Below are 25,162 nucleotides of genomic sequence, written 5' to 3'. Positions count from 1 at the left end.
ATACAAATCAAGAAGAAATTAATATAACGGGGTAAAACTTTGCACGAATAATGCATTTGAAGTATGTCACCATAAGGCCAAAAATTGTCCAAATCGAAATAAAAGTGTTCAAGCCCCTAGGTACCGAATATAGGCACCCAGTATCTTTAGTAGACTTTTTACCATAAATATCGGTCAATGCGTGAGATATATAATTCAAATTTAGGGCTAATCCTCTCCTGTCAATAGTATGTCTGTATGTTAGAAATGGGTAGAATCGGGTCAATATTTTGCTTAGCTCCCATGTACCTAATACAAAGATTTTCGAGCTTCGGGGTGACTCTATACTGGATATATCGGCCAACATGTGAACTCAAAGAAAATGAAAGAACATATTTTACACATAACCTACATAAATACATAAATTAACCTGGCCCCCATTTAATAATATCAATATTTTTGAACAACCGGCTGACTTTGCTCCATATGATTGGCACTTCTGTGTGAGGTACCTTAATGAATTAGGTATGTTGTCCGACAGTGAGTTTTATTTAAATATACAAGTGCTTCAAAATATATTCTCGAATATAATCATGTATCAGTTTTAAGCTTAGATTTCAGCGTTTGATAGAATCGGTGCTCACGTAGTTCTTAGGCAACTCAAAAGTTGGCAAACGGGTAGAAAAATCTACAACATAGTGAAAAGTCTGTTAAATCATCGCACGTTTAGGGCCAAAATAAACAACAAGTACTCTGATAGAGTACATCTATATAACGGCATACCTCAGGGTTCGCCCATCTCCGTAATTCTTTTTATCATTGCCTTCAATGAAATTAGCAAAATAATAATCAAACAGGGACTAGAACATTCTCTTTACGCAGATGATGTCTTGATTTTTTCAAAAACCAACTGCGTATCCCAAACTCTGAATAGGCTATCGAATGCGATGGATGAAATCCATATCTGGTCAAAAAGGTCAGGAGCTAGTATATCTTACGAAAAATCAAATTTTTTACACATATGTAGAAAGAAAAAGTGTCAAAACTTTAATTTTGTATACAGAAATTATAATATTACTAACGTTAAATACCTCAAAATTTTAGGTATTATTTTTGATAAGTCTCTTAACTTTAAGGAGCATTGTAAATATATAAGAAAAAAGCTTAACGCTAGATTAAACATCATAAAGTACTTAACCTCTAAGCACAGTAAAATACACCCGGATACTCTTATAAATATAACAAAATCCCTGCTATTGTCAGTGATTGACTACGGTCTACCTATTTATGGACAGTGCGCTAAAAGCACAATATCGATTTTATCTGCACCCTATCACAACGCTATCCGTAGGAGTCTTCGTGCCTTTCCCACAACACCAATAAAAAACCTGCTGGCAGAGTCTGGTCTCCCTTTCATTGGCGAACGTTATAAGCAAAGCCTTCTCAGCTTAATAAGAAAACTATACTTCACAAACAACGCGATTCTGCACAAAGACGTAGCAAATGTAGCCAAAAAAAGACGTCGGATGAAGACACCTTCAGCTATATATAATGCATTACAAAACGAGAAGGAAGCCAACATCCTTTACAATCCTACGCTTACTAAATCAAAAAAATCTCCTCAGTGGATGCTCCCTCCATCCGTTTTTATCTCGAAACTTTTAGACTACCCTAAACAATCAACGAGCCCCACAATATATCAAAAACCTTTTTTGGAATTGAAAAGCAACTCAGAGAGAAAAGGCTGGAAGTTCTTATTTACGGATGGCTCCAAAACAACTCAATCGACGTCTTTTGCAGTAGTATCTGGGAAAGGGAAGGACTGCTTTCCCCGCACAGCTCGGTTTTCGGGGCTGAATTAATCGCCATATACCGTGCTATTATGCACTCTACAACAGCTAAGGGAAAATACATAATCTGCTCCGACAGCAAGTCATCCGTCGCTGCGCTGCAAAACCCACACAATAAAGAGCCTCTTATTGAAAGTGCAAGAGATCTGTTGATACAACATTCTTCAAAAATAAAAATCATGTGGGTACCCGCCCATTGTGGCATCATCGGAAACGAATATGCAGACATCGCAGCTAAAGAAGTCTACCAGACACCCTGTATATACTTCAAGCCTTTGGTAAAAACAGACATCATTCGACAAATAAACAACCACGTTAGGAAACTAACTGCGACTAACTGGCAAACGTATCAACATGGATACAAAGTTTACAATCAAAATCGCATCAAGCCAACACTCCCGGTCTCAGCGACAGAGACGGCTTCGTATTATCACCAGATTACGACTGGGTCACACAAAGTTAACGCACGAATATTTGTTAAAAGGGGAACCGCCTCCCTATTGTGCAGCGTGCAACTGCGCACTGTCCATAAAACATATCCTCGATGAGTGTATAAAATATAATAATGCGCGTGTCAATATATTTGGAAATGAATTGCCCACAAATATGCTAAAGACCTTAGATATTGAAAACATAAAAAAAATCTTTAACTTAATTTACCAAAGTAACCTTTTGCACCTTGTGTAATCATTTATTTACTTCGATACTTATTTTTTAATATTATCTTATTCTAGAGCATTTTATAATAAAATATAAAATCTTTTAGTAATAAGTCAGGCCGATAGTCTTAGTTACTAGTTGCCTTGCTAAATGTAATGTAATTATTTATAATTATAGTTCATAAAAAAAATAAATAAAATAAATAAATAAATATTCTCGAATATACCTGATCAAGTTGGTCAAAATGAGTGAAATTTACTGAAATTAAGGGGGTATTCTGGTTTAGAAATTCGAAAAAATCGATTTTTTTTTTTGCATATTTTTATAGTATAACCCTTCAAGAAAATGTCCCTAAGAGAATTTTTCGAAATTCGAATTATTTTCCGAGTTACAGCTCATTTTGTGACTTCGACTTTTCCTCATTACTACTTTTCTAGAAACGGTGTGCATGATATCTCAAGTTCTACTCAACCGATTCACATGAAATTTTACACAGAGCTTTCTTATACATTATAGTATCGCACTACGAAGAGCTTTCGAAAGATTTTTTTTTTTTTTTTTTTAAATTCCGAACCACAAAAAAACAGGGAAAATACGAAACTTTTTTTCAAACCTCCACCATTTTGTAAAATTTTTTTTTTTTTCAAAAACGTTTCGTAGTGCGATAACTACACTTTTACTCTTCACGGATTTCGCATAAATTTTCATTTTAGGTCACGGAAAGGATTTATATCCTGCACAGCAGGAAAAGCAATTGTTTCATCAGTCTCTACTTCGCCGACCTGCAGTTTTTTTTTAATTTAATTTTTTTTCTTATGTTATTTATGTTTTGTATTCATAGAATATCAATAAAAAGCATATAAAAAAATGGATAGTCAAAATAATTTTTGATTTTTTTTATCGCGTCAAAAAAAATACCTAAAATTCGGGCTTCTAAACCAGAATACCGCCTTAAATAGTAAAATTTTTCTACATATTGGAACGATGAGGAGATTTAGTAAGCTCTTTTTTTAATTATCTCTATGTTTTAAACATTAAACTTGTTGTAAATTTATGCTACTTCACTCTTACGTTTTCTATAATCTGATTAGACTAAATAGTTAAAAGAAAAATGTGAATGGGATTTATACAAGTTTTAGAGAGTTTTTCGATAAGAGTGGGTTTGTCGATAAAAAATCAGTGGCAATAATAAAAACAATTCAAAGTCGCATATAGCGTAGAGTCGTCCTTATCTCTTCTTGATTTAAGTCCAAAGATACTCAATTGAATGCAGACATATACATATATATATGTAAAGTATTTCCACCTGCTTTTGCTCTTTATGAAAATTTTAATGGAAATAACATTCACAATGAAACGAACAATGAGATTAACACATATGAAAACGTATGTTTGTATATACAAACAAATAAATACAAATAAGTAATTAATTAAAGGCGCATAAACATTAACTACCAGTGGATATTCGTATGAAAGTGGATCAATGGATTGCGCTACTGTCTGCACTTAATATCCAGATAAGTGGGCAAACTTTTATTGGACTGAATATTATTATTATTGTATTGCTTTATTACGAATAAACTTACATTTTTTACATGCCTACATATGTATATGTGCATATATGAGAAAAGCGAACGTCATGACACATTATATGCTTATGGGAATACTCAGCGACTTTTTTGCCTCTACTTGACTTTATTTTTCACGATGTGTGTGGGAGCAGACATGCAGTTGTATATTTTCGTATCTGAAAAATACTATACATTTATACGCGGCAACCAAATAACAGAAAAATATTTATAAAAGCTATTACCACCAGAGGTGATCTAGTGACAGATGTCCAGAAAATACTGAAATTATGGAACACTTTCCAACCTGCTGAATGGCAGTGAAAGCATAATAATAGTGAACCCGCTTCCCCAACCGATAACGATGAAGCAGACGTTCCATTGCCCGACTATGAAGGAGTTCGAACAGGAATTACCCGTCTGAAGAACAACAAAGTGGCTGGTGGCGGGAGCCGATGGAACGACTGCACTGAACCAGTTCAAAAAGTTCTAGTTTGTAACTGAAAATTTTCGGCTGTAAATGAATTACTGCGAGAAATATAAACGCTGTTATAAAATGCCTATGCCAGATCTAGTAACTGTTGCTCAGGTCGGTTGGTTGGGAGGGTACCATATTCTCTACCGAATTCTCTACCGAAAATTCAGTTGACATTTCATGCGAAATCGTCATGTTGTAAAGACCAGTTGCTTCTAGGAAAAGTAGTTACTCGGCTAACTAGTTAGACTTGCGTTTCATAACGCTCGATTTCACTGCAGGCTATCTATGTATGCTTATCAGCGCTCCAGTCAGCAACAAGTTAAGCAACTTTTTGTTCAAACATAAACTACAGAAGAACATGACAATGAAAAAGAAGTGAAATGTAAGATTTTCGTTTTGATAGACAGTGATTTGGGAAGCAGAGAAAAATAGTTTAGCAGACAGACAAGATGTAAATATATATTATACATATGTATTAGGGTGTTTTTTTTTTTTGAACTACTAATTTTTTTCATTGATTTTTTAATACATACCATCAATAAAAATGCTATAAAGCCTTACTTAAAAAACCGAATATGTCGAGAAGTATTAATGATAGCGATTTTGATCTCGGACCTTTTTTGTAGCAAATAAAATTTTCTACAAGTTTGTCATGAACATTTTTTCTATAGCTCTTGTCATTTACGAGATATATACAAAAAAATGCGAATTTCGTGGAAAAATCAGGTTTAGACCCCCGTACTACCCCGCTGGTGTGAGTTTTGACTTTGTCGCAATTCTGAGAAACAAGTGTCTAAAGTCAAAGCGATGCCATAAAATGCCTCTGAGCTATAGAAATTTAAAGATAAAAAATCACGCTTGTCGTGTATTTTCAAAGGAAAATTTTCACATGCCTTGGTCCAGTCCTTAATGTTAATATTAAGGGCTCAAATTTTCAGGGAATTTTTTTAGGGTATTTCCAAATTTCATAACGGGATTGAAAAACATTAATAGTTCAAAAAAAAAAACATCCTAATATATATACAAGGTCTATCGCAAAAGAAACAGAACTTTTTTAATATAACTGTTTCTGGTGGCGCCACCTATTGGTGGGTATATGAAATAAAAAGTTTGATCTCTTGGTGACATTTCGTGAAAATTTTAAGACAATTGGATAACTACAATCGATGTTATCGATCAAAAAGTGACAGCAGCTTTTGGTCATCGGTCGTAAAATGCATTTTGAACAAAGAGCAAATATTAACTTCTGTGTTAAACTTGGCAAAACGTTTACTGAAACATTTCAAATGATGAAAAAAGTTTATGGTGATCAGTGCCTATCCCGTAGTAATGTGCATGAGTGGTTTAAGCGATTCCAAGAAGGTCGTGAGGACTTCTGTGACGATCAGAAGTCGGGCCGGCCAAAATCAGTGATTACCCAAAACAATATTGAAAAAGTGCAGGAATTTATTAAGAATGAGCTGAAATCTTCTTTGCGTTACATGGAAATGGAGTTAAATATCACCAAAGTTGTTACGCACAAATTGACTGACAACCAAAAATTGCTCAGAATCCAACATTCGAAGGACATCTTGTGACCGATTATTTGACCAAAAATCACATTTTAACCATTAAGCACTCCCAGTATTCACCTGATATGGCACCGTGCGACTTCTTCCTTTTCGGAAAACTGCATTTGCCCATGAAAGGACACTGGTTTCAGGTCATTTCAGCTATCCAAAAGGCGACGACCGATATTCTCAAGAGCATTCCGAAAAATGACCTTAAACACGCATTTGAAATGCTAATTGACCAGGCTAAATGCTGTATCGAAGCACCAGAAAACTACTTTGAATAAAAAAAATATAACTTTTGAGAAATATTAATTTTTTGTTATTTTTTTTAACAGTCCTGTTTCTTTTGCGACAGACCTTGTATAACATAAACTCATATTTCTCAACCATTTTTAGTAACTTTTCGTAAATGTAAAACATATATATGTATGTAGACACCTTTAAGCCGTTTCTATAGTTACATAACCTATGAACTTTACCGACACATTTGACATTTCAACATACAAGTATCGGGTGATTTTTTAAGAGCTTGATAACTTTTTTTAAAAAAAAAACGCATAAAATTTGCAAAATCTCATCGGTTCTTTATTTGAAACGTTAGATTGGTTCATGACATTTACTTTTTGAAGAAAATTTCATTAAATGTTGACCGCGGCTGCGTCTTAAGGATTCCATTCGGAAAGATTTTGGGCAACTTTTTCGAGCATTTCGGCCGGAATAGCCCGAATTTCTTCGGAAATGTTGTCTTCCAAAGCTGGAATAGTTGCTGGCTTATTTCTGTAGACTTTAGACTTGACGTAGCCCCACAAAAAATAGTCTAAAGGCGTTAAATCGCATGATCTTGGTGGCCAACTGCCCATGCATCCCGAAAAATGCACTGTTTGGTGTGGTTTGTACGCTGGTGGAATCATTGGACCGTATTTTTTCAAAGATGCTGTTGGACGCAACGTTACGGTGAATGGAGATCGCTATCGTTCGATGCTAACAAACTTTTTGTTGCCAAAAATGGAAGAACTGAACTTGGTTGACATGTGGTTTCAACAAGATGGCGCTACATGCCACACAGCGATTCTATGGCCATTTTGAGGGAAAACTTCGGAGAACAATTCATCTCAAGAAATGGACCCGTAAGTTGGCCTCCAAGATCATGCGATAACTTTAGACTATTTTTAGACAAGGCGTTAACTTTAGACTATTTTTTGTGGGGCTACGTCAAGTCTAAAGTCTACAGAAATAAGCCAGCAACTATTCCAGCTTTGGAAGACAACATTTCCGAAAATTCGGGCTATTTTGCTCGAAAAAGTTGCCCAAAATTGGACTTTAATGGACCACCTTTAGCCGCTCAACATTTAAATGAAATTATCTTCAAAAAGTAAATGTCATGAACCAATCTAACGTTTCATATAAAGAACCGATGAGATTTTACAACACATTTATTTTTTTCTAAAAAATCACCCGATATATACGTTTTATGTACATATCCTCAAACATTTCTATATGATGAACGTATGTCTGCTGATAAAAGTTTTGACTTACAAGTTTCGAGTTGTGAAGTTAAATAAAGTTTTAAGACAGGCAAGTGGCGTAGTTCCCGGGGAAACTATCAAGCACATTTTAACAAGTTTGAAATGCAACTTTGTAGTGAGGCGGTGGAGTAGAGTGAAGGGTTAAGTTGCTCCACAAACATACAAAGTAATTATTTTCAGCATATGTATGTATGTGTGTTATAAAAATAAAACTGAGTACAAATTATATGCCACCTTTTGTGTTAAATGGTAATAACTCGTTTTCGTATACTTCTACAAGCCGCCGAAAGAATGTTTGAAAGAGTATTCCAACATTTGAACTCCCCAAAAAAATATTAATTGTTGTAATTCTATAATCCAAAAATCAAGCGTATATATTGTTTTCTAGTTTTGAGGTTATGTAGGCTATTTACCGATATATAATTTGATTATTGCGTAGATATTGGTAGTAAGAGACAATATTTTAATGAAGAAAGTCATTTTTATCTTCAAGTACGAGTTCGTAGAAGGGTGTCGGATCATAACCCCGCTCACTACCCATATAACGGTACTGTTAAAAACTATTAAACCGTGATAAGTCAAAAAATAAATACGCCGAAGACATTAAATTTTACCACCGAGATGGTATTAGACAGCTTTATAAGGGCCGGTGTCAAAATTGGACATCGGGTGTGGCACCGCCCTGTGTTAAGTGAAATCACATACCTCGCGACCTGTTTGACCGATTTTAACCAAATTTAGTGCACGACATTATTTTAGCATTTCTATATCACGGTGTGAAAATGGGCGAAATTGTACTACATTCTGGCCCACTTTCCATATAACACAATTTTTAGTTTTTTTTTTTTTGATTCTTTCATCTTCCGGTATACAAATCAAGAAGCAATTAATATTTCGAGATATGTATAACTTTGCTCGAATAGTGACTTTGTAGTAGACCAAAAATGTCCAAATCGAACCAAAACTGTTCACCCGCTTAGTTACCGAATATGCGGACCCCAGTATCTGTAGTTACGTTTGACCGAAAATATCGTCAATGAAAAGGAAAGAGCGTGTTTTACTAATAACGTTGTATCTTTGTGCTTAAAGTAGATAAAATTGAGTGAAAACTCTACTAACTCCATATAACTAATATTGGGATTTCAAACAACCAGCTGACTTTACTCCGTATGATTGGTGTTTGTATGTGACGCACCTTGATAAAACCTTGAGAGCATTTTATTAGCCTGTGTTCTTTTAATTGCATGTAGTAATGGATTGGCAAGAAATACAATATCTGAAATCGGGTCAATACTACCTCCTATATACTTAATATAAGGTCTTAAAACATTCGTCAAAATTAAGACATAAAACTGAAATTCGGCAAGGACGATCGCAATGGCGAAGGGACCTGTGGTTTAAGAATATTGAATATACTGCCAAAAATATTGGAAGTTGGTCTACAAATGACCCAAATACCCAGATGGCACTAAATATAATTACTTTCGTTCCTCTAACAAGCCTTATGTAAAAAAATTTAGATTTTTATGATACTGCTTCGTTTAGATATCAGTTAAGGGGGTATTCTGGTCTAGAAGCATGAATTTCAGGTAATTTTTAAAGTGTCGTAAAAACAAGGCAATTAATATTTTTTCTATCAATTTTTTTATTAGTTATTTGTTAATTTTAGAAGAGTAAAGAAAATAATTAAAAACTAAAAAAAGTAAAAAATTTCAAAAATTATGAGCTGACGAAGTGGGGGTCTCTAAAAATTTCCACGTGACCATACCCATGATTTCAGCCCTCCTAGTTATCTGAAACCAAAAAAAAAAAAGATTATTATTCTAGAATAATGTCGCAATGGCCGGAACTACGGAAAAGTGGGAAACAATTTTTTTCACAAAATGGCGACTGCCTGAAAAAAAAGTTTATTTGGATCACTTTTTCTGACTATTTCGAATTTTTTAAAAATAATAAAAATAAAATTTGGGGATGGGGCTAGTTCTAACCATAGACAAGCCTATAAAGAAGACTCTATAAAAATTTCAAGTAAATCGGTCCAGTAGAACCTGAGAAATCGTGGGTATCGTTCCGAAAAAGCCAGTTTTGAGAAAAACGCGTTTAAAGTTTCGCGTAAAGTCTTTTGTTCGATTAGTTCCGGCCGAACCAGTTTGGATGCCGGGTCAGAAAATGCCTATATCTCCAAAAATAATTTGAATTTTGAAAAATCCTCTTGTACACATATTCTTAAATAGTTAAACTTTGAAAATATAAAAAAATTTCGATTTTTTAAATTTCTAGACCAGAATACCCCATTAAGAATTATACTTCCGACTTTAGAAAGAAATATTTAATATTGGCTGCGCTTTATTAGTGTTATGGTACGATTTAGTGTAATATCTATATTGATCGATATAAATTACCAATATTTTATGGCATCACAAATAAGTTCCATTTTAATAATCAAAAAAAAAACTTTTTATAGGAAACTTTGGTTTTCTGAAAAGTCACTCTTTAAAAATCTTCTGTTTTCTTTTTTTATCTAAAACTATGAAAAGCCTATAAAAAACGCTTAACTAAATTTTCAAAAAAAATCATGTCTAATAAATAGATGGCTCAAGTACAAGGTCTGTCGCAAAAGAAACAGGACTGTTAAAAAAAATAACAAAAAATTAATATTTTTCAAAAGTTATATTTTTTTATTCAAAGTAGTTTTCTTGTGCTTCGATACAGCGTTTAGCCCGGTCAATTAGCATTTCAAATGAGTGTTTAAGGTCATTTTTCGGAATGCTGTTGAGAATATCGGTCATCGCCTTTTGGATAGCTGAAATGTCCTGAAACCAGTGTCCTTTCATGGGCAAATGAAGTTTTCCAAATAGGTAAAAATCACAGGTGCCAGAACAGGTGAGTAGGGTGAGTGATTAATGGTTAATATGGAGTTTTTTGTCAAAAAATCAGTGACAAGCGTCGACCGATGACACGGCGCATTATCGTGCAACAGGCGCCAGGACCCTGCCTCACGGTATTGTGGTCGAGCACGACGAATGCGTGACAAAAGACGCTTCATAACACCAAGGTAAAACACAGAATTAATCGTTTGGCCAGGTGAGACGAACTCTCGGCGTACAATACCCTCGGAATCGTAAAAACAAATCAGCATTGTCTTTATTTTTGACTTCTGAAGACGACCGACTTCTGATCGTCACAGAGGTCCTCACGACCTTCTTGGAATCGCTTAAACCACTCATGCACATTACTACTGGGTAGGCACTGATCATCATAAACTTTTTCATCATTTTAAATGTTTCAGTAAACATTTTCCCAAGTTTAAAACAAAATTTAATATTTGCTCTTCGTTCAAAATGCATTTTACGACCGATGACCAAAAGCTGCTGTCACTTTTTGCTCAATAACATCGATTGTAGTTATCCAATTGTCTTAAACTTTTTACGAAATGTCAACAAGAGATCAAACTTTTTATTTCATATACCCACCAATAGGTGGTGCCACCAGAAACAGTTATATTTAAAAAGTTCTGATACTCTCGCGTTGCAATCGGGTTACGCTCTATATGATTAGAAGAATAAAATTCCGTACTAAATACGTTTGAGGCAGTCTCTCAGAATTTCTCAGAATTGAATGAGTATTACTTCAGCCCGTCTTAACTCTTTGAGCGATTAAGATTTCAAAAATTTTCTACCCCCTTGAGCGACAAGAACTTCCGCACTTTTTCACACCATATTCCACTTTACACAACTTTCAGATTAATGTCGTGAAATTAACGACAAAACGGGTAAAAACAGAGAAAATGCACCTGAACATCTGACATGATGGCGCCGTTAATCCGTTATATTATTTGGTACATATTTAAACCTGTGAGTCACTTGGAGTAAATGAAAATGCTGGTGGTTCAAAAAGTAAGTTATCAAAAGTACGTGGCACAAATTTTAGACCGCCGCTGCTCAAAGAGTTAAAGATGTATACCAGAGAATTGAAAATATGCCATATTTTACAGATTGTGCAAAACCGCAAGCTTATAGAAAAAAGGTCATTGAACTTAAGTATTATATAGGGTGATCCATTTCATTCTTTACTTCTTTCAAGAAGAAACACAGAAACTCCAATGGTGAATTTTTTATCATTCGAAACAACATTCCTTGGCATTTATTTTTTGAATATTATCTCCTTCACACGTTGACCGGTGCTACGTCTCAGATGGTCTATACGGTGAAACCAATTTTTGGTGATTCGTTCGGGGATTTCGACTGGTACTTGGCGCATGACACGCGTAATGTTTTGCTCCAAGGCCTGAATCGAAGCGGGCTTGTTCGCATATACTTTAGACTTCATATATCGCCACAGGAAAAAGTCTAACGGTGTATTATCACACGATTTTGCTGGCCAAACGACCGGCCCAAAACGTGAGATTGTCTGCCCACCGAAGTGTTCGCTCAATAAGTCCATGGATTGATGCGATGTGTGGGAAGTGGAGCCGTCTTTTTGACATCAAATGTCACCGAGATCACGACCTTCAATTTCAGGCATCAAATAGTCGGTTATCAAGATGCAATAAGAGTCGCCATTGACGGTTACGTTCTCACCGGCATCGTTTTGAAGGAAATATGGTCTCATGACCGCCGGCCCACAAACCACAAAAAACCGTTTTTTTTTTTTGGAAAAAATGGCAGCTCTTGAATCTCTTCAAGTTGCTCTTCGCCCCAATTGCGGTAATTTTGCTTGTTTGCATACCCATTGAACCAGAAATGGGCCTCATCGCTGAACAAAATTTGGCCCGAGAACGTCGGATCTTCTTGGAACTTTTCTAGACCCCACAGAGCGAAGCGACGTCGCTTGAGGAAGTCGAGAGGCTTCAGTTCTTGCACAAGTTGTATTTTGTATGCTTACAATTCAAGATCACGACGTAAAATGCACCAAGTCGTTCCATACGTCAGTCCGAGTTGCTGCGAGCGGCGCGGAATCGACTTTCCTCGGTCTTCGTGTACACTTTCAGCTACGGCTGCTACATTTGCTTCACTGCGTGCGGAACGAAGTCTATTTTAAATGCCAAAGAATACTGAACAAAAATAACATCACAGCTTGACACGACTCACGTGTGATATGTCGAAAGACTATTGGGAAAAAGTACATATACTTGGATAAGCCGTTACTTATATGGTAATAAAATCGTGTACACAAATCGATTTGTACAAGCAATCTTGCCATTAAAATTTTATACGCCATACAGAGGCCATAAACCCAAATACAATGTAATTTATTTTGCAAGGGAGACATTATCAGAGGCGTATGGTTTACATGTCAATGGATACACATATAACGTACATATATATAAATATAATAAAATAAAAATAAAGATAAATATAAATATCACATGCTACCAAAACCACAAATTTCTATATAAATATATAGCACAGTAGAAACATACAAAAATGGAACAATAGTACTGAATGAGAATAGAGTAATAACATATATATTTATGGTCATGCCTAGATACATACATACATATATTCATATAAACATATGATATCACTATCATCACTGACATTACAACCATTATATATAGAAATAAAATGAAAATCCCAACAACACTAACTTTTTTCTACGGGGTGCTATATTTAAAACGAAATAAAAGCAAAAGCAAAAATAAGCGAAACAAACATGAAACGACAAAGCCATCAACGCTCTGCCATCAGCGTTTATCGTCGCCGTTTTTATGATGATTACAACAATTTTTCCAGCACTTTTACTCCGCACAACACCGCCATTCAAGCGCACACACACCTAAATAGAAACCAACGACAATTACAATGCCTGGCTAAATAGCGTAAAGAAGCGCTAGAAAGCATATTAGCTTGTAGTTATTTTAGTTGTTGTACTGAGAGTGTACAGTACTTTGACGTCGTCAATATGTGGAAGCATGAGTATAACGAGTTTAATCTACTTTTAGGCGCAATTACATGCCGTATGTGTCACTAATAACTATGAAAGTATACAATTAGGTTGTGAGGCTGAGTTTAGTTATTATGAATGGATAGTGTTTTTGCTGGCGTTTAAGTTGTAGTACACAGAATTCATACCGGGTATTTTCTGTCTCTTGGACATTCGAAACCGTTTTTGAGTGAATTGCGCTCACACTAACGTGATTAAGTCAAAGATTAACTTGATAATATGTGAATGGAAAACATTTTTTAAAGTTATTAAATTGAAGAAAAAATTCATCGAAAATTCTGAGAAGGTCCACTTATCTGAGCCTAGACCTTGAGTAGCGTGGCCATACTTTTTCCTTTTGGTATAAGCAACCAATTTAAGTCACATCTGAATGAGAGATGTCTATACCCCATAGCATTTTATATATCCACTATATATGTCGAAGGCAGCGAGACGCAATTGCACACAAAAAAGGAGAGAGATCGAAACGCGTGAGTACGAAGAGCTTGACAAGCTGGCCGACAGGGGTAATGCTCGAAAATTCTACAAAACGATGCGGTACCTAACAGAAGGTTTAAAGACTGGAGCATACTCTTGTAGAACCCATTAAGATTATCTAGTGACTGATGCAAAGAGCATACTGAAATTATGGACATAACACTTCTCCAACCTGCTGAATGACAGTGAAAGTATAAAACCAGCACATGGTGAAACCGATTCCTCCATCGATGACGATGGAGCAGACGTTCCACTGCCCCACCATGAAGAGGTCCGAATTGCAATTACCCATCTGAAAAACAACAAAGCGGTGGGGGCCGATGGATTGCCGGCCCTGCTATTCAAAAAAGGGTGGCGAAGATCTGATAAGGAGCATGCATCAGTTTCTTTGTAGAATATGGTCGGAGGAAAGCATGCCCGACGATTGGAATTTAAGTGTACTCTGCCCAATCTACAAAAGCAGACCACATTATCTGCGTTAACTACGATGGGATAAGCCTCCTCAACATATAAGTTCCTAACGAGCGTATTGTGTGAAAGATTAAAGCCCACCGTCAACAAACTGCTTGGACCTTAACAGTATGACTTCAGGGCAGGAAAATTAACAACTGACCAGATATTGACCATGCGCCAAATCTTGGAAAAGACCCGTGAAAAGAGAATCGACACACATCACCTCTTTGTCGATTTTAAAGTTGCTTTTGACAGCACGAAAAAGAGTGGCTCTTGTGTCACTATGTCTGAATTTGGTATCCTCACAAAACTAATACGGCTGTGCAAACTGACGTTAAGGGGCTATACCAGTGTGACGCATGAAAAATTAGGCGATTTTCGTGAATTTTTTTAAAAGAAAGTACCAGATTGAATGTTTCGACGTTCTATGGACGTAATAAAGTATATTTTTAGCTATATTAAAAAAAAAAATTTACAAAAATATTGAAAAATAACGGAGTAATGTGCTGTCTGCGGAAGTGCCAAAAAAAAAAGTGCCTCAACTGCTGGCTGGCATGTTTATTAAACTTAAATATATTTTCTATACAATGGACTACGATCTTTGAAAAATATCAAAAATTAAAAAAAAAATCGTTTTTTTACGAAAAAAATTGTCGTTTTTTTAATGCCAAATTGACAATTTTCAGCCAATCAAAAAGATCGTAGTCTGTTGTATAGCAAATGTATTCAACTATATCCAGTTTTAATTTTAAGTCGATCGGTTAATTTCTCGTTGAGTTATAATGTCAGCAAATTTGAAAAATGTCGTTTCGAGAAAAACGCGTTTAAAGTTTCACTTATATATGTTTGCACCTCTGAGCGGTCGCTATTTAGAACGCTGCCATTCAAAAACTATTTAAAATACGACCTATATATAAGCTATCGAAAAAAGCAAAAAAACAACTTTATTTTTTGAAAGTGTCACACTGGTATAGCCCCTTAAGCAATACCAAAAGCTCCATCAGAATCTCCTCTCCGAGCCGTTGGACTTCAAGAATTTTCGCATACCCTCATGCTTTCTCTTGGAGAAAAGGCTATCGGTTCCACTGAAAAAGGGTGGTTGGCACAGCAGAACTTTCGATATTTATACGAACTGATCAAATCTGGTCGGGGCCACCCACCGGAGCAAGCAGAGGAAGAGGAAGACCTCCACTCCGTTGGAAGGACCAGGTAGAGGAGAATTTGGCTTGGAATATCCAATTGGCGCCACGTAGCGAAAAGAGGAAACGACTGGCGCGCTGTTGTTAACTCGGCTATAAACGCGTAAGCGGTGTCTACGCCAGTAAAGAAAAAAAGAAGTTCAAATCTGGCTGATGGAGTGCACGTCGGGATCTACTGCGCTGAGCTGAATCTCAGGCGAACATTCAACTTGCTGGAATACCGCAGTATCTTCCAGGCAGAAGTCTTTACGACCAGAAAAGCTGCTATGATAGCTGATAACGCAGGAAACAACATTAAGAACATGACGTATACGTCGATAGCCAAGTGAGGCTGTATTTATAGTGGCAGCGGGAAAGCGACTGGCTTTCGAACCGAGTTCTGGAAATACGCCAGTCCTAAAAACGATACGTAAGAAGTTTTCGAAAGAGCTGACGGACAGAACAGAATGAGATGGAATACCTTAAGGGCGTGGAGGGTCGCCAAGATTATGTGGAACGTTACGAAAGGAAAATACGCATTGTTTTTACTTACACGATCGCGAAATATGATACGATACGGTTATTGGCCTAGTCACAGGTCACAACTTGCGTCATACGCGATCCGCATAGGCATTATTAACGATGGCGAAGCGTAGGGAAGTAGACAACAGAGAGACGCTGGAACACCTCCTCTGCGGCTGGCCGGTCTTAGCTAGAACTCGGCTATATATCCAGGAGCTCGTATTCAATAGACCAAATGAAGTATCAGAATTGGATATAAACTATCTATGTACTTGTTGTTGTTATAGCGGCAGAAAAAAATTCTGAAGTAATTTCGTGGCATGTTGCCGAGTCGACCGCCCTTGGCCGGATCCGGTCCATTGTGGTTACTTAGACTCGAGTGTCGCGGGACCGTTGACATCCTGCACGACGTTAACTTTAGCTTGTATTAAACTGAAGCTCCATCAGTCACTACATATCTGTAGGTCTTTGTATGCCGTGACAGCCAGCCTGTATCCTAACCTTGTTCCCCGTTTATTGGCTCTTACTTTCGTATTGGTCAAGCATCCGTCGTAATTGCTTTATTTTTGAAACGACCAAAAGGGTAGCAATTCAGACGACGAGGTGTGCCTTTGCTGTTTTTATAAATTGCCCAAAAACGTTCGAGATTCGTTCCTTTAGGCTGGATTACCTCCTTAAGTACATTTGAGTGAAACTCTCAGCCTAAACACATTTTTCTTCGCCGCATGCGTCTCATTTTTTACACTCAAAATAGTTTACTCTCACTTACTGCCAAATGACTAGTTGGAAGACACATGCTGCTTTAAAAATCCATTAAGTCGTAACGAACCTGCCGCCAGTTGTGCATAATGCGCTTTCAACAACTTTTTAAATACGCACTCGAATAGGAATTTGCCGACACATAAGCACACACACACAGAAATGAGAGATGACTTTTTAATTAACATAAAATTATTTGCAAGCAATTCTGTTGACAGCACACATACAAGCGCCTAGCTAGTGGCTGACAGACGACAGCGGGCATTTGGTGAAGGTTTTAACACCAAGAAAAGCAAGCACCCAAAGACACACACACAAACACACTGATACAAGAGTATTACAACTGAGTTGCAAAGTTGAGTTAAATTGAGTTGAGATGAGTTGAACTTTTGTATATTTGCACAAGTGAAAATGCGTCCAAACAAACTGTTAAAATGTCACGGGCGCTTGGAGGCGTCAGCAACAACAATTACACTGGCAGCCGTTATTAAAGGCAGCACAGCGTGCGGGGCATAGTAGCCCTCGGTAGAAGCTTTTGTAGATAGATAGCACGTATATAATATATGAGTATAATTCACCTGCACCCATCCGCCCGCTTCGGGCCACTCACCGCTTATATCATCATTGAATGCCAATTTCGCTGTCATAAACAGTCGAAAGAAAACACACTGAAAAAATACTCGCTGATGCGTTGAAATGAATGTGAATACACGCCTGGCAGGCAACTCGACTTTTTTTCCACCTTCACTTTTCATTTACGACGCATCGTTTTTCTTTATGCCATTCGCACCATCAAACACAGTGCGTTGTTGTTATTGTCGTTTGCGCGCTCGCACAAAATTCGATAATTCAATTCTGACAGCAGTTTGCACTTTGGGCGACAGCACCCACCGCTGACTGACTGACTGGCTGGCGTTCTACTTAACGGCATAACGGCATATCTTGACGTTTCAAACGCGCTGCTGACTTGCTCGCCGATGGCCTGGCTGGTCGTGTGGCCTGCAGCGTTGTCGTTGGCCGTTCATTGTGTCTGTCTGTTTGCCTCGACGCTTGGCTTGCTTGTTGCTGTGCGTCCGCATCGCCGGCTGGCAGACCTGTCAGCTGGTGTTTCACCACAAACGCCGAGTTGTTATCAAAACAGCGTGTGCAGCGCACGCCACGTCAATTAACCAGCCGTCACACTCAATGGCCAAAGGCGATATAAAGCGAAAAAATAAAATTAAATGGGCACAACTGGGCAACAATAAGAACAACCAATGCTAGGAATGTGCTAACGGCTGCATTGTCCATGTTTGTAATAGTCACGTGTGTGTATGGGTATTCAGATAGCTACATATGTATATATATGCATGTTACACAGGTACATAAACCTATTTAACAAGTCAATTTAGGTTCCCGACAAAAAAATGCTGAATAGGCTCACAGATATCCGAGTAACAAGTGCTTTCCGAACGATATCAAGCGACGCTGCTGAAGGGAGACGAATTCGCGCGGTTGGGCCAACTATCAGAGCCTTCTGTAGGCGTAAAAAAAAGAGAAGAGAACTAAAGGCATCACATTGTGTCAGCAACGGTGGCAAACCTCAATCAAAGGACGGTGGGCACACAGACTAGTCCCGGACATCCATTCGTGGATAGAAAGACAACATGGGGACCTAGACGTCCACTTAACCCGAATACTGAGTGGTCATGGATGCTTTAGAAGCTACCTGTTCCGATTCCATCAAGACCCTAGTCCGTACCGTCCGACTTTTACACAGAAGACTCTGAGCACGTATTTTTGGAATGCCCCCGTTTTTCAAATGTAAGGGTTAAAAACTTCACTTGGCTGTAGTTTTTCGGTTGAAAATTTGACAACAATCATGTGTCAGTCCTCTGGTAAATGGGAAGCTGTCAGCGAAGCGTCAGCTCTAACTATGACAAAACTCAGACATACATATGTATACAGTATATTAGGCGTCAGTCCGTCCGTATGATAGATGAGACTTGAAGTCTTTCCCTCTTCCATGAAGTAATACTTAATCCGGTGGTTTCGTGGGAGAAATATGAGTTAGGAGTAGGTTAGGTTTACCGGATTCAAGTTGTGCACTAAGGGTTCGATACTTCCTCCTACTATAAAAAAAACAAAATGTCAGAGGGAAATACAGTGGAAGCCAAAAAAAAAAATCCTCAAATAATTTTGTATGACTGTAATGTTAAGCTGTTCGAGATAGCAACTGAACGTGTATATCATATCATTCATGAATATTTGGGTAAGAGAAAGCTCTGTGCAAAGTGGATGCCGTGCGAGCTCAATTTTAACCAAAACAACTACGAACTGATGATTCAGAGCAGTGTTTGCAGATGTTCAAACGTAATAACCTCGAGTTTTTGCGATGTTATGGGACAATGGATGAAACATGGATTCATTATTTCACTCCGAAGTCCAATCGAGAGGTATCAGAGTGGACTGCACACGATATAGCAGATCGAAAGCATGGAAAAACGTGACAGCCGGCTGACGAGGTTAAGGCATCTGTAGTTTGAGATGCGCATGGAATAATTTTTATTTTCCACTTTGAAAAAAGAAGAACCATCAGCACCAACTATTATATCGTATTACTAGACTGCTGGAAGGACGAAATCGACGAAAAACGGCCGTAATTAAAGAAAAAAGTGCTGTTTGATCACAGCAATGCACCGCGTTATAAGAAACTAAAAACGATGAATTATATTTTGAATTTCTTCGGCATCCATTGTGCTGTCCAAATTTGGCACTCAGGGACTGTTTTCTCTTCTCAGATCTAAAAACAGTTCTCGCTGCGGAAAAGATTTCGTCGACAGACGAGGTGATCGCCGTAACTGAGGCCCATTTTGAAGCAAAGGACAAATTGTATTGCAAAAATGGCATGGAAAAGTTGGAGAGTGACTACAAACACCCTTGAAGGGAACTTTAATTTGTATATGACACTAGTTAAAACATTTTGTGGGTTTTTTCACTTTTATGTATTTTCATCTTTTTGCCTACCCAACTTAACCTTCTTATGGAGCAAGATAACGTGAAAGTTTCAAATTTTTTCAATACGTCCAATTAGTTTGCCTCTACTCGTCACCCTGATCACTTTGGTATATAAAAATATATTTTAGTTTTATGGTCCTTAGCAACCTAACTATTAGTGACTTTCCAATTAACCAAAAAAATATATTTTTTATGGTTTAAATCCGTCAAATATCCTTTTGTAGTTTTTGGTTCCTCTCCTATTCTTCCACAAACATTTTTCACGCTTCTCGTTTTTTTTCACTTTTATCTTTTCATCTTTTTTCGACCGCTTCCCAACTCAATGGAAATGTGCTAAGATAACAATGATTCCGAAACCTAATAAGACTGAGAGCTGTCCCTCTTCATATCGTCCAATTAGTTTACTGGCGACCTTCTTTAAAGTATTTGAAAAAATACTTTTAAAGAGAATGTTACCCGATCATCAATGATTTAGAAGTAGCAACTTATGCTGATGACAAGGCATTTATTGCCACATGTTTTAACCCTAATAACAACTCACAGCATTTACAAGAACAACTTAATATTGTCGAAAAATGGCTAAAGAATTGAAAGATAGAAGTAAATACACAGAAGTTCGTTCAAATAACTTTTACATTAAAATCCAAAAAATACACTTCTATATCACTAAATGGCACTACAATACCTGAAAGTGAAACTGTCAAATATCTAGGTCTTTATTCGGATAGAAGACTCACTTGGAATACACACATAAAAGAGAAATTGAAGCAGCTCAAATCGATCACAACTTAGTCTTGAGAATAAAGTTCGACTCTACAAGTCAATCCTTAAACCAGTATGGACGTATGCAATGCAGTTATGGGGTTCCGCGAGTACATCCAACATTGAAATCCTCCAAAGATATCAATCAAAGACTTTAAGACTTAAGAAAACAACCAAGGCTAAAATGTAACTTTTGTTAAAGACGAAATCAGCAAAGCTTGTTGAAGATACCTTGATAAATTTTCTATTATTTCAATAAATCTACTGGACAACAGTATGGATGTTAGACGCTTAAAGAGAATTCACGCTTTCGACCTTCCAGATGGATTTTAATTAGTTTTAAGAATATTTTTTTAGCAAATTAGGCCATATATTTATTAGTCTCAATAGAGCCCAATCAATCATGTTGTGGTGGTTATATTTATAAAATTTGCTGATTGTCTTCAGATAGATTGCGAATAAAATATATAGAAAATAAAAAAAAAATTAAAAAAAAAAGAAAAACATTAATTATAGTACTTTTGTAACCTATATTTCGAAAAATGCGTCTAAAAATATAAATATATATTTGCAAAGATTGTAGCAATATTACAACAGTGTAAAAACTACGCAAAATTACCCTTAAATTGTTATCGACACATCAATCTAAACCAATCTTCACCAAACAATCAAAACATACCCTTAAATACAAGTATACATACTTCTTATGTACATACAATATATGTGCCTGAGCAAATATCAACTCCTAATTCGCTTGCTGTCACAATTGCAGTGTAGCATTGGAGTAGAAAAACGGAATCATTGATGTAAGTGCAGACTTCACGCAACTTTAATTGAATCCATTAAAATCGATGAAAATTTCAACAGCCATCAAAGTGATTAATCGAATTAATCGCATTGAAATCGCTAATTGCCTCTCGTGCACTCAACCAACACACCCACACACACAAGCGAGACCTACGAAACTCATCAAAGCCAAGTTGAGGTCATCCAATGTTGAATGTCTAATATTTCATGCCGCTACGTCTCCAAAACCCCTCAATTGCTTGATTTGCTATAATTTTGTTGTTGCTCTTACCACAAGCGTTCCCTAAAAGCTGTAACTTGCTTCGAAATGTGCGGAAGTGTGAACACGAATGTTCGAAATTGTTTGTTGGTAAGCTGATGGAGCTCAAAATATGCGAAAATTGTAAATTATTGGATTACTTAAGTTGTGGAGGAGAAGAAGAAGCGAGAGAGTTGAGATTAATGGTTGCTATGAATATAAGCTTGGAATGGGTATGTAACACTTCGGAATAATATAATCTCATTTGTGTTGAAGTCAAATTTTCTACATTAAATAGAGTATATTAAGTTATCCACGATGTTTATAAGACACAGAAGTAAACGTGGGAGACTTTATAAAGTATATATTTATATAAATGATTAGCGTGACGAGCTGAGTCGATTAAGACATGTCAGTCCGTTCGTCTGTCGGTTTATATATACACGAGCCAGTCCCTCAGTGTCGAAACCGTCTTTTAAGAAAAAGACACATTATTCTTTAATGGTGATATACAGTGATTAAAGCGACCCTCAAACTTATCGATGGCATTTTGTAATACGATTTGTCCTTTACTTCAAAATAAGCCTTAGTTTCGGCGATTACCTCTTTATTCGACTAAAACTTTTCCAGCAAGAATTCTATTGAGATCAGAGAAGAGAAAACAATCTGTGAAGTCCAAATCTGGAGAACACGATTTTTGGCATCGTTTTCACTGACTTGTGATAACCCATTCCAGACCCTTTAAAATTCAGCCTAGCAACTCCCCTCTCTTTTTCCAACCTCAGATTGCCCGCCTCAATACAGCCCAGAATTAGGCATCTCAAGCGAGTCTGGAATTGATCCCGGAGAAAACGGATTTGCTCATAATAAGTCCTCGGATAGCAAAATGCTGCGAAAGAACAATGTGTAAGAAAGAGCGTGTCGGCAGATGCTTGGCAGAACCGGGGGGCTCGCAAAGACCTTATGCTATTGCGAAAGCCGGAGAGTTAGCTTCTAATGCAACCACAGGCAATTCTAGAGTCAATATCTACGTAGAAAGCCAAGCAACAAGCAACTTCACTTCTACTGATGCCAACTCACAAAGGCAACGAAGACAGTACGGCAAGTACGGCTAACAACTAGTGCACTTGTCTCGCATTAGTAAGACTACGCTGTAAGTATCTGGTGTCCCCACAATATGATACACTGGAGGAGGTATCGATAGTGAGGCCGCAGATCCTGTTAAAATTTGCGTGAAGCGCTATAAAGAATAACAACTCCTCATGGATCTAGCAACGAAACTCCATCTGGTATCCCAAAGAACCAAAACTGGTCTAAGCGTGGCTCATTGGCCTACCAGACAAACTGACCTAGGTGATGATATTAGAATTTAAATGGGACGAAATTTTAAGCGCCTATGATATAGAAACCAGACATATCTATGGGCTGACCAGCTACTGCCACTAACCAGTTGAATATCAACTTTCATTGCCCTAATGGCGAGATAACAACAAATATACAAAAGGAGAATTATTACGAAATTCTTTAGAGCCTGTTGAGGTGGATATATGCCTAATATTTCCTCAAAATACAAAAAACCATAAGTTTTGGTCATATATTTAATAAAAGCAAAATTTTGTCAATTCCTTTAAGTTTTGTGTGTTTTATCTGAAATGGATGTGGAAAAAATTGAAAAAAGCACGAATTACATACAAATTTATAAAGTAATCGGCCGCATATGAACTACTTTCGGGAGACATTTATCTTTGCCCAGCAAACTTTTAGGGACCTACGCCTGTTAAGCAGTTTATTCCGCCTCCAAAACCAAACTATGGCATCAAATCATAATCACATTAGCGCTACCAAATAATATTGCTTTTCAATTTAACTTGCTTTCCTTACGACATTCTACAAAAAGTTTCTTTCTATGTGAAACCAGACACTTCCTTTCCACCGCTGCGACAATAATATACTCAAACTTCCAGGTAAAACTCAATCAAATAACATTTTTAATCAGCTTTAAAATATTTTAAAGAAGCATTTTCCAAATTACCAAAAGGTTTTCATTATAAAATCATAAATTTTGCGGTTTCCATTTGCATATTACAAATGCCATTCAAATGAATTGGCGGCGACACTTCGTTACAGGCCTAATTACATACAAACATGTGCCGTTAAATGCGTCAAAAGTTTGCATATTCCAAGAAGTGAAGTGAATGAAAATTGTCGAAATTCTTGGCGTTTTCTTTGCGGTTGGCTGCCTGATTAAATTTCTTAAAGTTAACATACATATATTCAATGTACATATGTATATAGGATATGTATATGCATACATTCAGGCATTAGGGTGCCAGGCTTTGAATTTTTTCCCGCAAACGTTCATTGAAGGTTCAGTTTTACCTTAATGTAAACCTGCTTTTTATTTTCAATTTAAATCGTGAATAAACAAAATTTATTTTCCCATCTGTCAATATATGAATTTTTTTAATATTTTGCATTAAGCAAGTAAATCTACAACTCTGACAGCGGAAAATTTTAATAAAAAATTAATAAAAAAATTTCCGCTCTACAAAAAAGCTGTGTGAATAATTTTTTCATACAAAAATTCCTTTACAAGCTACATATATGTAGTTAAAGCTATACGTCAAATGTTGAGCTTCCACTCATGTGCCTTATGAATCATATGTTGCTCATACGGCATGGTGTACTAGATGCCATTGAAACATTTGATGCCTCACTTTAACTGGGTATAACTTTAAAGCCATGTTTTAATGAAAAAAAAAAATCATTAACATATTTTTTAAGGTTTTTTTTAGAATTCCAGTGTTTTAAAGTTTAAAATTTATTTCAAAAAATGCCTTGCAAAATGTATGGGAGAAGTAAAATGATTAAAAATTTTCTTTTTTAATTTAAAATTTACATTTTTTTAATTCAAATTTTTTGAAAATTTAATTTTTTTAATGTATTTAAATTTTTTGAAAATTTAATTTTTTTAAATTTAAAATTTTTTTCAAATTTTTTTTGAATTTACAATTTTTTTAATTTAAATAAAAAAAAATTATATTTAAATTTTCTACAAAACGATAAGTTTTCCGATTTATAATGATTTTTTCATTGATTTTTCAGATTCAGAAGATAATAAAATTTTCCTCAAAATAATCAAACTTTAAGCAGTAATATATTTTAAATGGGTTTAAACGGTTAAGTTTACGAAAAAATCGTACGAGACTTCTTTGAAAAGCATGCAATCTCTATGAAACGAGACACTTTTTTCAAAGCAAAAAGTTACTATTAAGAGCTCCTACTTGCAGAGACTTTTTAAGGGTGTCTAAGAATCTTAGAATACAAAGTAAAAAATATTTTTTTTTTTGTAATTTTTTCGACCCACCGTAATATGCATATTATACTTGCAGAGACTTTTTAAGGGTGC

The 25,162-nt window shown here is 36.4% G+C and overlaps 2 protein-coding genes across 4 annotated transcripts in view; one reads left to right on the top strand and one right to left on the bottom strand.

The window, feature by feature from the left end:
- The window catches only part of LOC126754146 (thioredoxin-like protein 4A), a 183,190-nt gene that overhangs the window by 100,946 nt on the left and 57,082 nt on the right, over nt 1–25,162 (bottom strand). The window lies entirely within an intron of this gene.
- The window catches only part of LOC126754145 (mucin-5AC), a 198,298-nt gene that overhangs the window by 118,806 nt on the left and 54,330 nt on the right, over nt 1–25,162 (top strand). The window lies entirely within an intron of this gene.

This window comes from Bactrocera neohumeralis, chromosome 3 (assembly GCF_024586455.1).
Source record: "Bactrocera neohumeralis isolate Rockhampton chromosome 3, APGP_CSIRO_Bneo_wtdbg2-racon-allhic-juicebox.fasta_v2, whole genome shotgun sequence".
NCBI lineage: Eukaryota > Metazoa > Arthropoda > Insecta > Diptera > Tephritidae > Bactrocera > Bactrocera neohumeralis.
Note: the sequence above shows the minus strand (reverse complement) of the source record. Positions and strands in the feature narration are given on the sequence as shown.